This window comes from Pinus tabuliformis, chromosome 5_2 (genome assembly GCF_031772625.1).
Source record: "Pinus tabuliformis cultivar Carrire ecotype Pingquan chromosome 5_2, CPIR1, whole genome shotgun sequence".
NCBI lineage: Eukaryota > Viridiplantae > Streptophyta > Pinopsida > Pinales > Pinaceae > Pinus > Pinus tabuliformis.
The window spans coordinates 70,733,334-70,752,313 of NC_142306.1; the positions used below are offsets into that span (position 1 = coordinate 70,733,334).

The 18,980-nt window shown below is 36.1% G+C and overlaps 1 pseudogene; it reads left to right on the top strand.

Annotated features, from left to right (window-relative positions):
* The first annotated feature begins 12,250 nt into the window (after window positions 1-12,250).
* On the top strand, window positions 12,251-12,917 carry LOC149157592 (TORTIFOLIA1-like protein 1; annotated as a pseudogene).
* The last annotated feature ends 6,063 nt before the right edge of the window (window positions 12,918-18,980 follow it).

Genomic DNA, 18,980 nt, shown 5'->3' on the forward strand with positions numbered 1-18,980 from the left:
TGCATTTTATTTTGATTGAACTAGCTGTATATTTACACTTTTGTTTAAATACTAACTCCATCAATAATATGTTTTAAGTTCTTTTGAAGTGCTAAGTTTTGGAAATTACCATTAGGGACAAAGGCCTTGTCTTGAAATCTTTATCCATACTTGTCCTTTAAAAGTATTCTTAAGACCTTAGAATAGGATTTCCATTTGCATTAAACACTTTAGAAAACCAACAAAAACAAAACCCCAAAAACAAACATAAACTATAAAACAACGAAGTAAGAGAAAGGTTAACTAAGCACATATAGTGCACCACACTTCATCAGTTTACGATCCCCGGATTGATAATTTATGTAGAGCAATTTAAGACATTAAATTGACTAAACATTTTGGCACCGTTGCCGGGGAAGTGTAATTAGGAGACCTTATTTCTTACATCTGGAAAAAAAAGCTAATAATTCTTGAGTATGCTCTCCTCTTGCACTTTGTGTGATCTAGAGGATCAGAAAAATGATTGTTAAGTAAAAAAGAAAAATAATAATTCTTGAGTATGCTCTCCTCTTGCACTTTGTGTGATCTGGAGGATCAGAAAAAGAATTGTTAAGAAAAAATATAGGAGACAAAATAAACTTCATCACTTCAATTGATTCAAGAAAAAAAAAAAAGAGAAAAATAAACTTCATTTCATTTCCATTTTCACTCCATGCCATCCATTTTATCATTTCCCCATGATCATTTCCATTAAGATTGCCTAACTATCTCTATTTAGCTAAGTGGTTGCTGTGACACCGGTTTCCGCAGCCACCACTCTATTTTTCAAATTTACAGTCAAGATATTAGTGCAATAAAATGAAAATGCAGGGATGAATAAGCAATATAAAAATTCAAAAATTCAAAAAAAAAAAAAAATGATATCATTGCCCCAGTGCTTCATCCCTGTTATCATATCTGTGTCATACACTTGACAATAAAAGAAATGGCAGGCAAAAGTTGTTTTTTTTTCCTTGTAATTTCCATGTACCTGTAGCCTTTTCAGGCCAAGAGCTTTTAACTTCATCCAAGAGACCATAGATGTCTGTGGGCTTTCTCTGGGAAGCAAGCCAACTCTGCCCACCCAATTTGATATATCTTTCTCTCCTGTTACTAGTTAGATTGGAGCCGACACAAGGAATTGGTTGATGCAGCCAGATTGAAATGTGATTAGAGATGCAGTGACATACACAGAGCATGCGAGGAGAAAGACCGTAACAGCTATGGATGTTGTTTACTCCCTGAAGGGACAAGGCCGAACCCTTTACGGCTTCGGAGGCTGAGAAGGATGAAGTACCATTCGTTCCTCCTGTTGCCAGCCATTTATTTGCTCATGGTGTCTGTTGACACCACCCTTGTCTATTCGGCAATGGTAACCTTGAAAATTATCTGTATGTTGAACAGATTGTGGATGCTCTGTTTTAGCATGGAAACAGAATTGTCAATTGTCGTTGGTAGTGGGAATGTTTGGACTTTTGATGTCGATAATGCTGCATGGCGTGAGGTTCAGCAAATAAAACCACCATTTCAAAGGCCGAATGCAACAATTCAGAACAGTAAAAAATTGATAACTCAGAAAAACGTAAACACAGAAAAAACATCAAACTTCAAACGTTCGATTTGCCCAAATGGAGACGAATTTCAAAAAACTAAAACATGGGTTTTTTTTCCAGGTGGGTTAATTAGATAACCTAGAAACCGTTCGAAGAAATTTGTGGCGGTCTGGGAGAAATCTTCGGTTCTTTAGAGCCTCTTTTTTTGCCGCCGCGTGAAAAAATTGAGTTATTAACTGACAGTTTGATGTATTCCGCGTGCCTGAAGAAGAAGAATTCCAATTTGATTATGTGTTGGACTCTTTGCCACCACGTCCTCTGCCCATATGCCACCCGTTAACCAGCAGTTTCAATCCAACACGGCTCTCCATTACGTGATCTGGTTGGATACGGCTCTTCACAGCCGATTGATAGACGTGGCGTGAACCAAGTGACCAGTTTTATTACGGCTCTTCTCCACTGCATAACTCCCGCTACCTATTATAGACTGGGGTTTGGGTTTTCATCTACAAACATATTATAAAGCCCGATATCAGTGTACATGCTTAGCTTGCTTGGTTGCAGAGATGGTGAAGGGCATCCAGAACTCTGAGACGCTGGACCAAGGTTATCATTCCAGTAAGCGGGAGTCTCAACTTTAGATTCTCTTTGTTATCTCAAAGCCTAATGCCTTCATAGATGACACTGGAGTGGAGCCCAAAGACATTAAACTGGTAATGACCCAAGCTGGAGTATCGAGAGTTAAGGTAGTTAAACCTCTAAAAGCTGCTAGTGGAGATATTGTTAGTGTGATCATGGACCTTACAACATAGGTGTATGAACTGATATAGGCAACGAGAATGGAAAAGGCTATCATATGGAAGATTAGTTCATTTACACCTTAACTTTCTTTTGGTTGATGCTATAAACTATTAATGTCACATAGAGTTTCCGCAGCTGAAAACTGTTTCCGCAGCTCGCACCAGTTTCCGCAGTTCGCACTAGTTTCCGCAGCTGATCCCAGTTTCCGCAGCCAATCCCAGATTCCGCAGCTGTTTTCTTAAATGCTATGTTCCAGGTGTCCTCCGGGTAGAAGAGCCACATGGGCAAGTTTGTGGGATCAAGGACATGGTGTGTGTCCTTCCAGCTCATCCAAACCAGTCATCAAAACCCGTGGTCAACAAGGAGGCAAATACGGTCAAACTGAACTAAAGGCAGAACCGGAAGGGCTTAAGTCTATGAAAGGGTCAAATAGTCATGATAATGGTTATAGAATGTTTTTTTTTTCATCAATAAAACTATTTCGCTCTACAGACAATAAAAAAATAAAAATAAAAAAATTTTGATGATCAAACTTTCCGCAGCCAGCTCAAACTTTCCGCAGTTGTTTTGTTAAACTCTAGGTTGCAGGTGTCATCAAGCAAAACAAGTCACATGGGTAGTTGGGGGAATGTCAGTACATGGATGGTGTCCTATTCATTCGATAAAATTTGATGAAAAAGACCCCGGTCAAAGGGAAGTCAAATTGTGTGTTATCACTAAGTCGCCACACTGAGTCGCTGCATGTCAAGAAAAAATAATAATTTTGAATCAATGAAATGAACAAGTTATTTTCTCACTTTTCTGAAGGTATTGATTAATTTTGGACTGATGATGAAAGATGAATGGCTAACTTTGTATTCAAGATTTTTAGCTACAGAACTGTGCACATTCCGCAGTTGTTCTCCAATTCCGCAGCCAGAAAAACCTCATTGTTCAAATCAGCCTAACTTTTTCATACAAAATCAGATTTTGATGATTTAACTATCATTGGAAAGATCTCAACAAGATCTATACAATGAGAAATCTATCATTAGAGTTTGAAATGGCAAATAATGAAATAAATTGCTGAAAAGAAGCAACATCAACTTGAGGCACTAATTCCAAAGCAGGTATAAATTCTTTTGATTTTTCCTTTGAGAACTTGTTTCATTAATACAAATTCTTAGTTTTGTGTGTAAATATCATAACTAGAGAGATTGATCACCTCTCTCCTTTGATAATCTTACATTCCATTGCAGAATAAGTATTAGTTTTTTTTGCAGGTTCTAGGAGGAAGGACAAATGACTACAAGAGAATGGTGTCTCTCTAAGAGACCAATTTGTTTCATAAGAGGATGATCAACAACAAAGAGGAAATATGCTAATGCAAAATCAGATCCAAACATTTGAAAAACTTTCAGATGCTATTGTCTCCATCACATCCATCCATCACATCCATACTTCATAATAAACCATTCATCTCATTTCACTCCATATTTTCCATTCACATACACCTTCCATCTCTTTTTGTCCATTCATAACCCACAAATAAAAGAAAGAGGCTCATTCATATACTTATTGCCCATTGCCATTTCTACTCTCCATTGCCATCTTCCATTTTCATCTTCCATTTCTTGTCATTTTCATTCCGCAAATAAGCCCTGCTTCAATGCAAATTATTGAGTCCATAGTCCTTTGAGTCTAAGTTCTTTGTAAAAACACCTTGAGGCTTGCATGCCTTAATGGCAAGTCCTCATGCTGACAAACAATGGGAATACATTAATGTCCCTTGTTCGTTAGATCTTCTAGGTGACTCGACATCAGCAAATTCATTCGTACCTAGCAAGATGTGTTTGGGCATCTTGACTCTCATTGTCATCAATGGTGAGAGTTCTCGTGTTGACTAGTGGCATCCATTAATGGCCACTAAGCCAACAATTTCCTACTATGTTCGACATCAAAACATCCGTTCACATAGTAGGAATTGTGCTAATGAGTTTTGAAGACATGAAGACTATTATTTTCAGCATTTTGGAGCAAATTCAGCAAGTTTTAGTAGAAGCAATAAAAAGCCATCTTATCTCTCTATCCATGACTCCTCTTGTTCAGCCACTTGAAGAAGAAATATGATCAGAAATTTTCAGCCACTACACATACAACTCATCCATTCCAAAAGGGTAAGTGAAGGTACGTCATTTTCTAACTTTTGACCATAGAATTCCATAAAAAGCTAGAATGATAATTGTTGGAAAAACATTTCTCTTCCTCATTTCATAAAATTGCCAATACCATCAGTTGGGGGGGGAATACATTCATATTCATATCTTGCCATGTCCATATCATATTCAGGAGCTCACATACTTCCAACATATATTGATTATTACATTGCTAATATGAGCATACAATGGCTTTTGAAAAAGTGCTTAAAGGATAAATTGGATACAAACAAAATCATGGTTGTCACACAAGAACCAACCATCATGCAATCCAATAAAGAAATACTTTGCAAACAATAATCAAAATATCATTATGCAAAGTTCAAAAATCAAAATAGAAGGCAACAATAAAAAAAAAAAAAAAATTGGTTGTAACACAAGAACCAACCATGTTGCAATTCAAGTGAAACACTTTGCAGAAATATGAAGTTATCAAATGATATCATGCAAAGTTAAGCCAAAGCTCAAGGATCAAAAGAGTTAATGTAATATATATTGCATGAGGACATGCAATAGCTTCAGTTGGGGGGTATGTTGAGTCTTGAAAATGTCATTCATTTCCATTACACTTTCACTATTATGCCCATTATATCACCTCCATTTCACCTCCATTTCACTACTATGTCACCACATTCATCCCACTTTCATTATCATTGGGCCACCTTTATGTTTTTCCAATCTTTATTATTTCTAAGCCTTTTAAGTGAATTTGTGGTTAAACATTAGAAAATAATGTGCATATGCTTATACCTAACAAATGGGTTGAGATTGTTGACATGTGTAGGTTGAAAGGAGGCTTCTAGAAGACCCTTATGTGGCACCCCAAGGCCAAATTCGAATTTGAGTGGAAAGAATCATGGGATCATGAGGATATGTGTCACATCTCCTAATTGTATTGTAACTCTAAGAAGACATGTGTCTTATCAGTTCCTATTTTGATTAGGACTCTAGAGGTAGAGGGAGAGATTCATGGATTCTCATTAATGAGATGGCTCTCATCTTTTTGTATAAATAGGAGATCTCTCTCCTTCATTAGTTAGTCCCTTTTAGTCTTTTAGTTTCTAGTTCTCAAGTTTGTAGTTCTTCCTTGATGGCTTTTGAAAGCTTTTGTACTTTGTACTTTTGAAGAAATTGAATAAAGCTTTGATGTTCTCAACATGGAAGGAGATGTGAAGTAGATGTCATGGAGCATATTAGGATATAAGGTAGAGTAGATTTCATTTTGTAAATATTGCTTTGTAGAATGTAAGGTAGATTAGATTTTTCATTCATGCAATTTTAATTCATGCAAGTGTGTTTAATTTTGCTTTGATTTCATGACTAGTGGCATGTGTGATCATCTTGTCTATGTTGCTGACCTTTATTTTTTCGTAGTTTGATTTTCATTAGTATCATTTCTTTAACTTGCACTTTAATTTTGCTCTTAGATATCAAGTTGTTCATCTATTGATGGTTCTTTTTCCATAATCAAATAACTTTATTGGAGCCAAAATATCACTTACTATAGCTTGGTTTAGTTTTCTTTAAGACTCACATTGTTGACTTGTTCATAACTGTTCTCACATGATAAATCTAGCTGAAAGGCAAAAAGGTTAAGAAAAGGTTAAAGTAGTGTGATTTGTCTCCTTTATGTAGTGTCACTTAGATTTCACATTTCATTTTCATTTTAAATCAACAGCAGAGATACTGGGCCGATGTCATTAGTCCTTTATTTGATGTCTTTATTTTCCTTTAAGCATTTGATTTCTTAGGTGGTAGGGGGCCCCTGCCTTGTATAGTTGTCATTTTATTTTTGCATTTTATTTCACCATGTATATTAGCTATACATAAATTGCTTTCAAGTTGATTGTAGATTAGTGATGCACATAGCATTTTAATGAACTAATGACATGATAGAATCATCTTGTCCTTTTGCTGAAGCAGCAAGGATACTGGGTCTCATAGTCATTCTCTCATTAATTGATTATTGCATTTTATTTTGATTGAACTAGTTGTATATTTACACTTTTGTTTAAATACTAACTCCATCAATAATATGTTTTAAGTTCTTTTAAAGTGCTAAGTTTTTGAAATTACCATTAGGGACAAAGGCCTTGTCTTGAAATCTTTATCCATACTTGTCCTTTAAAAGTATTCTTAAGACCTTAGAATAGGATTTCCATTTGCATTAAACACTTTAGAAAACCAACAAAAACAAAACCCCAAAAACAAACATAAACTATAAAACAACGAAGTAAGAGAAAGGTTAACTAAGCACATATAGTGCACCACACTTCATCAGTTTACGATCCCCGGATTGATAGTTTATGTAGAGAAATTTAATACATTAAATTGACTAAACAACAATGAGATCTACCCATTCGTTCCATTTTTTATCCATTCCAACAACTTTCATTTTTGAGCATATTTTTTATCCAACGGATCACTCCTCCCCACTTGAAGCTTTTGGACCCCAAATGTTCTTTATTATTGAACAATTAGATGAGGGTACAACCCCCTCACCCTTCCAGCCTCAACCCATTTGAATTTGCTTGAATTCAACAATTTGAGCTTTTCATGAAAACTAATCTTTTTCCTTGATTCTAGAGACCCTGTCTTGCTGTTGTAGATACCATCTTACTGCAAATTTCATAGATGAGGTAGAGATTGGTGTAGTGCCATTAGATATATGTGGTATAGTTTTGGGAAGCCCAGAACTTTATGACAGGAGATCAATTTTTCATTTCCATGAGAATAAGTATCACTATTCAAGAATGGAATTGATTACATAGTTAGAGCACATCGTAAGAAAATGAGTTTGTCTCTTATGTATGCTGGACAAATGAAGAGAATTGTGAATGCAAGTCAACAAATTTCTTTGTTAATGTTCAAGCATCAAGATGTTGTGAATGAGGCATTTCAAGGAAATGCATCAAATGAAAAATCTGATTTCGTTAAGGTTGCTAATGGTTGTAATAATTTGTTTCAGGGTTCTAACATGTTGCCTCCCAAAAGAGGTAAACAAGATGAGGAAAAATTGCAGCAGTATACATCATTGTTGAACAGCGATGGGAACAAGATGTCGGTGCTAAAGAGTGAAAAGGTCAAAGAGAAAGTGCCAAAGAAATTTTCCAAATAAGGCATAGGTTCCACAAGTTCTTCGTGGGGTTTTCAAAATGGTGCATGGCAATGGTGAAAACACTTGGTCAAGAGTCGAGCCAAGTACAAGGCAAGGCAAGCTAAACATCATCATGTTGACAATACTAAAGGTGAGAAGAATTTCAAATTGTTTAAGTTTCCTATGATTGACAGCCGAGGAAGGAATATGTTTGTTCCTTCAAGGAAAGTTTATTGTGCTACAAATTCTAGGAAATTGCAACAATATGGTATCTACAACAGTAAGACAGGGTCTTTAGAATCAAGGAAAACGATCAATTTTCATGAAATACTCACATTGATGAATTCAGGGAAATTCCAGTGGGTTGAGACTGGAAGAGTGAGGGGATTGTACCCTCATCTAATTGTTCAGTAATAAAGATATTTTTGGGTCCAAAATCTTCTAGTGGGGAGGAGTGATATGTTGGATCAAATATATGCTCAAAAATGAAATTTGTTGGAATGGATCGAAAATGGAATGACTGGATAGATCTCATCGATGTAAATTTGGTGCAATTAATTTTAGAAAACACAGATGTCGTATGCTCCTGGAAATGAGTTCTATTCATTTGTGGAAACAGGTAAAATTTGGTTTTTAATAGTTCAGGTTTGCCTAGTTAGTAGGCCCAGTCAGTTGTACAGATTGCTGACTAGGCAACCCCGCACTACCAAAACGCAGTCTGGCACAGCTGACTGGGCCTACTAACTTGGCAGGGTGACGAGGCTCCATGGGCCAACCTCCATGTGACACTTGGTAATTTTATACCGGCACTAACTGGGTCAAATTTGATTGGATGATGATTGTGGTTGATGTGGATCAACCACAGGCTGCCATGTGGCCCAACTAGAGGCTTCCGCATTGCACCTTAGTCGCCACTAAAAATTTGGTTAAGGTCAAATTACACCTCCGGGGAGTCGTACACCAGACCTCCTTCATACTAACTACAACCTCCACCAACCAACCAAACATGTTACTTTTAAAACCTTAGGGTGCAAACATTATTTAAGTTTGATGTTGGGCTCATTTGGGGAGGGGGCCAGGCTAAGTCCTAGCCCCTAGCCACCCTAGCACCACGGAACCACGGGTAGAGGGCCAAGGACTAGGCCCTAGCCCAGCCCCACATAATCACCATACGATGGCTTCAATTGCCAACAAACTCGGGCCACGCGGAAAGCCATAGACCATAACCATGGGCCTTACAAACCGCAATGGTATGACATGTGAATAGGGTCTATGACCATTAACAAACTGTGCCTGCCATGAATCTGCGGCTTTAAACCCACAACCAATCCGCCTTTGTGACTAGTCTAACCAGCGGGCCGAGAACCGTTAGCAGAGAAGGTTAAGGGGCCAGCCTTAAGTTCCATGGGAACCCACATGACCAGGTGCGCGCAGAATAGGGCCAGCAGAGAAGACTAGCCTGTAGGGGCCAACCCCCGGTTTCATGTGGACCCACATGACCGAGAGCATGGGAGGAACATGGGCTAGATAGAGCCCCCAAATGTCTGCACCTATGCGATCATATGGTTGCCAAATGACCAAGTTTTTCAGGACTAGGGGGTTAAAGGCGCTCTTATCTGTCCTACAATTTTGCTTGCCGAGTGAGAATAATGCCAGGTTTAATGGGAAGTTTCCGTGTTCGAGGTGCACGAGCCAAGTTTTGACCAAATTGTAGGATGGTTAGTTGCAGAACTTAGGAAGAGGAAAGGGACATAACTTTCTCATTTTTTGGTCTTTTTGGGACCAAAAAGAGGCTAGACAAGGGTTTTGATAGCTCTAAAGCCATTGGAGCTATTATTGAAGCCATTTGAGCACTGTAACTTGATTTAATCATTGTTTTTATGAGCATAATGATATAGGCCCAAGCATTGGAAGATGGACCAGGAGATGTAGCCCAGGAGGGGTGAACTCCTTTGTCACCTATTATTTTGTGTTTACTGTTATGGTGGTATTGCCTGCAATATTCTACAATTTTGTAAGTTTAAATTCATGTTTATATGTTTATGAATTTAACATAAGAGGCTTAAAAGACCTAATAACTTGCAATTTTACATAAACCTCAAGAAGTTTCATATATAGATTACTAGCCAAGACACCTAATGATCTTCCAACATGTGTCCTTAGAAATAACTTTGTTATGCTTGGCTTTCAAAAATTGACACCAATGATCAACTAATATCCTTTTGTTTTCGAAAGAAATGTTTGTGTAGACTATTCTAGCATGATCCTTATAATAGTAGTCTCCAGTGATTGTCAAATTAGAAAGGTAAGCTACCAAAATATCCATGTATATTTCAATCAATACTGATACAATGAAGATTATGCTCGTAGTGAAGGATGGAGGAGATGTAAATTAAGCTATATGAAGGGAAGCTTCACTGTACTTAGCCTCTCTTGGAACATAAGTTCTATTGATCTCATGAAGATAACTCTTCTCTAAAAACATGTTCTCTTATTCTCTAATGGTGTCAATATTAAAGCCTTGGATCTACTGCACAACAATCAATACCAGATACCATCCCATTTCTCACTGTAAATGGATTAGAAGGAGGTAGAGAATGCCTTCGATACACACGTGAATAAGGATATGATGCTTACAAATAATAAGCATTAACAAATAGTTCATGATGAGGAAATACTATATGAGGTCGATATAAGCCTAATCAATATATACTTCATATCTTTCCTCTCTTTTCACCATATCATTATGAGTGACTTGAAGAACAAGTCTCCCCATCCCACTATCTCATGGAGCACAAGAGTTCTAAGAAGGTATCGGTTGAAACATATAGAGCCATAAATATATAGGGAGGCCTGATAGACTCTAGATGGATCTAATCGAGTTCCCCAGATCAGATATATATATATATATATATATATATATATATATATATATATATATATATATATATATATATATATATATATATATATATATATATATATATATATATAGGAAACTGTCAGATATTCGACGTTAAGTGGAAGCCATCGGATATCCAATGTTCTACCGATGGAACAAAGTGTCAGATCCATAACAATCCCTTTGCAAAAACTTATTATATCGTTCATTATCTGATGCTAAACCACTGGACATTTGAATCCATACTAACAAAACAAATAGTCAGCGCCATTGGACTAGAATAATACGACATCGAATTCAAAAAATAAATTCTCTAGACACCCATAAAATCACCTTGCCTTATATAAGACGAACCACTGATAAAATTTGCGAAAATTCTAAACAAGAAAAACATTAATGTTGCTTTTAACTCTCTGAACACCATTACGAAAATTATTGATTCTATTAAAGATTTAATTGAACCAAAACAACACAAAGAAGTGTACTCAATTCCTTGTTCTTGCGAAAAAGAATATATAGGTGAAGCTAGAAGGTCTGTTGGCATAAGATTAAAATAACACATAATAAACATATAATGGAATAAGACAACAAAATATGCCCTTGTGGAATATGCATTCTCCTCCTCACACTAGATTTGCATGGAAAATTCAAAAATAATTCAGAAAGAAAAACACTATTTAAAAAGAAGAGTGAAAGAGGCCATTGAAATAGAAAAAAAGGCAACAAAATGAACAAACATGATGGTCTAAAACATAGCAATACTTGGAAGCCTTTATTAAAATAATAATAATAATGAACCAAATTTAATTAATTAATTATAAAACTAAATTATATTAATTATCACTATGAGGCGACATGAAATATACTTCCCTTATACATAGAAAATTTTAGGGGTGAATCTTAGCCCAAGAGAAAAATTTAAGGGGTTTTGTATTTTGGAGGCACGAATTTTTTATACTACATCCTTTTTGTATAGTTCACCTAAAAATTATTTTAAAAATAAATAAATATTTTTTTAGCCACCGATATTATGGAAAAGAAGTTGGAGAAAGCAATTCGCCTTCGAAAACTTGTTTGCAAGTGGGATTTTCTTCCCATCACCATGATTTCCAGAAATGGCACTGGTTAGGGGCTATTTGGCCCTCTACCATTCCTAAAATTCGCACTCTACCATTTGATAGTTGAATTCGTCTTGGATTTTAGGGGTTTTCATTTACAATTTGATTGTGCCTCTCCCTGGTCAGCTCTGCATTGGTGCTTGTTCGAGGGTAGTGGGAGTGGGGATGAAAGATAGAGGTAACCCACCCCAAAAGACGTGTTGTGTGTTGCTTCCATTGTAGCACCCAAAATGGAATATGGAAGGTGTGGTTTGAATAGAATGCGGGCCTGGGTAATAACCTTGAAATTAATAACCCTTAACTGAGCTAGGGTACAAATACCTTTGGCTATGGTTTGTCTAGTCTCATGTAGTTGGTATCCCTTCCTCAACCCTATCCCTTACAACTGACAACACAATATCTCACGAATGTTTTTTTATGGATCTACCAGTTGGGGATATCATTACATCAAATGCTTGAACCTCATAATCACTCACGTGGAACTTCCTTCGTAAACCACATATCCAACGAATGCAACTAAATCCGCCCAAACAGTGATTGGATATCAATATATAGACTATTAATTAATGATATTTGGTATCTTTTCTATATGGGTTGCAGGGAAGGATGGAAAAATAGAGTTGGAACCTGTGAAGGAAAATTCAAGACCAAATAGTTTGGACACTAGCACTGAAAAATTATCTTCTAGCAGATCAAGACATGGTACTATTTTCTGGAGTGTTTGGACATGTGTTGTAGAGAATCTACAAAGATGAGATGTAGACTCCACATTTGTTTAAGTCGTCTGTACTGGGGATGATCTCTTATTGTTTAGGCTTATGAATTGGGCTGACCATGTCTTGGAGCACTTGTAAAAAAGGACCATTGTTGAAATGCTGCGAAGTATTGTGCAGCTCCTAAAGAAGCATAAACACTTGGATTTAATAATCCCTTGGAATAAATAGGTCATTCATATAAACAAACCTATTCTTTGAAGAGGACATGTGGTTTTTTGTGCTCTTAAATGTAAACCTACTTATGTTTCTTATTTTGGACATTTAGGTTGTTAACTTGTCAAGTGATGGTCTAGATTGTTTTGACCTACCTCTTGAAGCAAAAAAAGACATTTTATCGGCCTTAAAAGAAGCCCCATCACTATATTTCATGGATGCTTCAATTAGACATACTATTTCTTAGATTTCATTGAAACTGTCAACTATTTGGGCCACGGATTTATCAAGAAGCAGGAAATGAGTAGCTACAAAAATTTTGTTGCGAAGCAGGTAATAACTAAATGAAATAGAAGTTCTCGCCACTGCCATTATTTGAAGGAAAATTGAGTATGTTATGAGTACCATGCCGTGTCTGGGATCTTTCTAAGGCATGTTGTTTCTTTTCCCTATAAATCTAGAAGGCCATTCCATCAAAAATTGTATAGCTTAATTAACAAATTCGTTAATTCTATTTGTTCTATCGATGTTATTGGAAATGAGCATATCACGTTTTTTTTGTGTCTGTTGTTAAATTTGGTAAACATATTGATATCTTAACATGTGTGCTTGCCTTGTTTATTTCAATTCTTTAAGTTAAACTTTAAAACTCACCTTGCATATTGATTTTATTTTGAATTCCTACCTAAAGCATGCATTGTTATTGAGAGAGCATTAATATACTTTTAATCTACAGGGGTAGAGAGGAAATATTGTTTTATAGTATGTCTCCTATAATACTTAGATCTTCAGTGGAAGAAGGAATCAATCTGTTAAGTTGTTTCATATATTTCAACTAGTGAATATTAACTTTAGAAATATTGATCTAATCACTAGAAACTTGCAAACCTTCGACTTAGAAAATGTTAGGTCTCTATACTACTAGTGTAACCCGTTATTGTTATTCGTGCAGCCCCCTTATTATATTGTTGTGCCCATGTAGTCCCCATATTGTTATTATTGTGCCCCATAGAAGCCCACTATGGTTATTGTTGTGCCCTTACATTATTATTGTTATGTCGGCTCTGATTATATTATGACCCCTTAGACAACTATATATAGAAAGGATGTATTGTCATTTGTATCATCCAAGAATCATTCATTTGTGTAATGTAAAGGAGGTTTCCCCCTCAAAGAGGCTGATTTTGAAGTCATTGATCTATCTTTCTTATCTTTTTTTGAACTGGTTTCATAACATTTGGTATCAGAGCTTTGGATTCTAGGGTTTTACTGCTCCAAACAGGTCATCGTGGCATTTTTAATATAACTTATTTTCTATGAAGTTTCAGAAGCTAAAAAAAAATCCATTTGAGTTGAAATTGTTTTGAACCTCAGGTCCAACTGTCATATCGTTTCTCGCTATATTTTCAGAGATATGATCTAAGGAAGTTAGGGTTTTTGCAAGCTCCAGAATTCCATCGCAAACAGGTTATCATGGAATGTTCGCTATAATTTTTTCTATGAAGGTCCAAACTCTAGAATTAAAACCCATTTGAACCGAAATCATGGTGAAGCTCGAGCCCAAATTTCAGATCTTGTTTCACTATATTTGCAGAGATATGGTCCAAGACATTTAGGGTTGTTGCAAGCTCCCGAATTACATCCCAAATAGGTGACCTTGGGAAAATCGTCATAACTTTCTCTCTGAGCATCAGATTGAAATTTCGTAAGAAGTTACAGAAAGAGTATAGACTATGCTTCTCTGTGTATCATTTTTAGGTCTGAAGGTTGAAATGGTGACACGTGGAACTTTGTAAATGTTCACTCTACTTAAAAAGTATATAATCAATTCATCTTGAGAGATTGGGCATAACACTTTCTTGGAGAATCCAATTTCGTTCAGACTTGTGGCATTGGAAGGAGGACATGAAGGGCTACCGTAGGTCACAATTCCATACCTTAGAGATCTAAAATTTTAGAGATACAACAGATTGAAGATCGAGATCCTAAAAGCAAGAAAAAAATTACTCGAATCAAGAAAATAGAAACACCTAGTAATCAAAATTGCATGGATGTTCTGAAGAATGCGATCGAAGCTAAGATAAATAGTTTTATCTATGCCACAGAAGCTGATATCAATGGTATGAAAGCATATTGGAAGAAATTCATGGAAGATTTGAAGAAATACATGGAAGGTTTGAAGGAAGGTGGGACAAAGCTACTAAAAGAAAGGCCTCCTAATGGCGAAAAGGTAGTAGAGGAAACTCATGATGAGAACAAAAGTAATCATTATTTCATAGAATATAAAATTGGATTGAAGACCCAGCATATTCCAAAGATAGATATGAGGAATTTTGATGGCAAGGATCCCGTAACATGGATACTACAGATGGAGAAATATTTTGATCTACATAATATGAAAAACACACAAAAGGTACGCATTGCATCTTTATATTTAGAACCGAATCAGTTTGTATGGTATAGAGGGATTTATTCTCATAAAAGACTTGTCACTTGGTCAATTTTCATGGAGGAAATGATAGCACATTATGAGGATACAAAGAGCAACACCTTCTTTAGCCAATTGATAAATCTCAAACAAAAGGGTTCAATGGCATAGCACATTGAGGACTTCCAAAAATTGAATATAAGAGTAAATGATATTCAAGAGAAGTAAAGGATTGACGTCTTCATAGGGACTTTAAAGGATAACATTCAACATGAGGTTCGTCGTTGGGAACCTGATTTATTGAAGAAGGCATTCAGGTTGGCAATAAAAATGGAAAGCAAAATTATGGCAACAAGGAAACCTAACACTCACAACTATACAGATGGAAAGTGTTGTTGCCCCTAGCCTTCCACAACCTACAAGGTTGACACCATAACAATTAGAAGAAAAAGAGCAAAAGGGCTTTGCTACAATTGTGATAGAAAATACACTAAGGTTCATAAGTGTGCTGAGAAGAAATTATTTTACATAGATTGTGAAGAGGAGGAAGAAAAGGAACAAGAAACATCAAAAGAAGAGGATATACACCAGGAAAAAACCCTAGAGAAAGAAGAAATGAATCTGGCCATATCTTGTAATGCATTGGCCAGAATTACCACTCCTCAAACTATAAAGATAGAAGGACATATCAAGAAGAAAAAGGTAATAGTTTTGATTGATTTGGGAAGTACCCATAATTTTATTCATTGTAACATAGCCAAGGAATTGAATTGCTTCCTATATCCAGCACCAGAGTTTCAAGTGACGGTTGCAAGTGGAGAAACCAAAAATTGCTCTGGAAAGTGCCATAATATCAAGCTATCCATGGGAGAATATGTATTGAATAGCCCAACGCTTTCCATTCCAATGGGTGGTGTTGATGTTGTACTAGGAGTCCAACGGCTACAATCCTTGGGTACAATAGCTTTTAATTTTCAAGAACTTTTCATGAAATTTTTTTCAGAAGGAAAGGAAGTTGAATTAAGGGGTATCGCACGGAAACTGGGAAAGATAATCAACTCTAAGGAATGACAAAGATTCTAAAGAAAGAACAACGAGGCATAATTGCACAATTATGTTCGCTAGAGGTTCCCACATTGAAATCATCTATTTCTCCAGATCTCCAAAAAGTCTTGGACAATCATTCCAAGGTATTTGAGACTCCTAAAGGCCTCCCACCTATTCGTGATCATGATCATGCTATTCATTTGATTCCAGGAAGTGTTCCTCCAAACATTAGACCCTACCTAATGGGAAGGCACTTAAAGGTAAAAATGGATCATGATAGCCTTAAATATTTTTTAGAACAAATATTATCTTTAGAAGAACAACAAAAATGGGTCACAAAGATGTTGGGTTATGACTTTGAAACCATCTACAAAAAAGGGGAGAAAAATGTTGTTGCAGATCCACTCTCAAGAAAGGATGAGTATGTGGAAACATTTTTTTGTTCCATTTCTATTATCCAAATAGATTAGATAAACGAAGCAAAGGATGAATGGAACAATGATGAAGAAGTGTGGGCACTCATTCAAAAGTTGCAGAAGATCCCTATTCAAACAATATTGTCAGAACTTGACAAAGAAGGAAAAATCATATTGGACCCCGAAGCAGTCACTGAAACAAGAAATCAACAGCTACGAAATCGACCAATTTCAGAGTATCTCATCAAGTGGAAGAACTTACCCACTGAAGATTCCACATGGGAGGAAGAGAATTTTATACAGAAGCATCCAGAACTATTCAAGCATTGAGGACAACACTTTTTGAAGGAGAGGGGCATGTTAGGTCCCTATACTACTAGTGTAACCCCTTATTGTTATTAGTGCAACCCACTTATTATATTTTTGTGCCCATGTAGTCCCCATATTGTTATTATTGTGCCCCATAGAAGCCCACTATGGTTATTGTTGTGCCCTTACATTATTATTGTTATGTTGGCTCTGATTATATTATGACCCCTTATACTCCTATATATAGAAAGGAGGTATTATCATTTGTATCATCCAAGAATTGTCCATTTGTGTAATGTAAAGGAGGTTTCCCCCTCGAAGAGGCTGATTTTCAAGTCGTTGATCTATCTTATCTATCTTTTTGTGAGATGGTTTCATAACAAACTACAATTCATGAGGATCACTTCTCATTGGTAGATAGATAAAATTAAGTCCTATAAAATTGCCATGAAATTTTTGAGTTGCCCATGGCATTGCTTTAATTTACTTTCAGTGAAAGGTTTAAACCCATGAAGTTGAAGGTATCTATCTGCGTTACTAACTATGGGGACTTTTAGCTGCAACAAACACATTTTTCAAAATCCACCTTTCATGAAAGATAAATTAAAGCAAGTTCTATCACAATAGATGATTAACCTTTGAATGCAATGGTTTCGTAACTTTCATTTACCTTACTTGTATTGAATTTGATACATGGAAAACAAGTGGAAGTGAAGTTTGCTAAAATTTCAATGATGACAAATAGCCTATGGGAAAGAAAGGCTTAGAATTGGTGAAACATTCCATTGTATATAGGAAAGAAAAACAAATTTAAGGTCCATGATCCAATGTGTGGTACAAAGAATTTTTGGATTAGTCATTTGGATTTTTCACCATGGGTAGGTCTCCCAACCCAGCTACCCAACTAGATTGGCTTTTGGTAAGTATTTTAGGCTCTCTTGGTTGTTTCATTTACACGTGGTCCTATAATGTTTCCTTGGAACTGCTGATCTCTGTTTTTTCTCCATTCTGGATGTAGTTATAGGCATCACAATTCAGTAGGAAATGTTGCTCCTTTTCTCCTATGTCCATTGGATTCTTTCCATCTTCCTATCTCGTGTATTAATTAGAGTGATTTGATGCTTATCCAGCCCAAAATTTGGTTTTCTCTCCATTGGAGATTTAGTTTCAAGTAGTCCTGAATTTCTTTTTCTCCCCACATGATGAAATTATGATTGTAGCATTGTTAATTCCTCTTGGGGTTTCTTTTCCTCTTACCTTTACTATAACATTCTTGTATGTGGTTTTTATCTCCTATTTATATACCAGACAACTTTCTTGATCTATATACTAGTTATCGAACCACCTCTTACATTGTTGGTCCAATGTATTTTGCTCATTTGAAATCTTCTGTTGGATCTTGTTGGTCATCATTTTTCTACCTGTAGCTTCCACAACTTGTCTTCATACTATTATCTTCCTTGGGCATAATCCTATTTCTGCAAGAAGTGTTTGATATAGAGTCTTTACCTATATTTTATGGAAAGTTGTCATCAAGTGTTTCTCTAGTATCTCAATATGATTCCTCCAGTTTATCTAGTAGTGCTTAGTTCCCATGCCTCACACTTGTATATAAGCATTGGTGTTATGTGTTCCTCATGTAATACAATTTCCTTCCATGTGCTTGCAATTTTTCCATTGTGCATACATCCCAATTTATCTTCTTATTGAAGTCTAGTCGAAATTCATTGATAATCCTTCTTTCATTCTAATTCTATTATTGTCCAAACTTTTGGAAAACTCCCTATGGCCATTTGGTTGAGTATGGATGCAATTTGCTTTTCTTGAGCCCATTTAAATGCAATGTAAGGAATTCTTGTCCCCATTTCAAGTGCTTTGATTGATCCCATCAATTCCTTTTGCACTTGATGCTAGGCACTTGATCATTGATTCATTTTTGTGCATCTACTACATCTTGAAGATTCTTTCCTCTATAGTGATTTGAGTGGGATTTTTCTCTCAGCAAGACTCATAAAATCTTTTGGCATATATAAATCATTATATCACCATGTTATCAATTCCATGTACTTGTTTCTTCACTTGCATCTCATTCCAAAATGTTTTGGCCCTTGGAATTTTTCTTAGTTATCCTCGACAACGCCTCTTGTCTGAGTTTTACATACTTGTT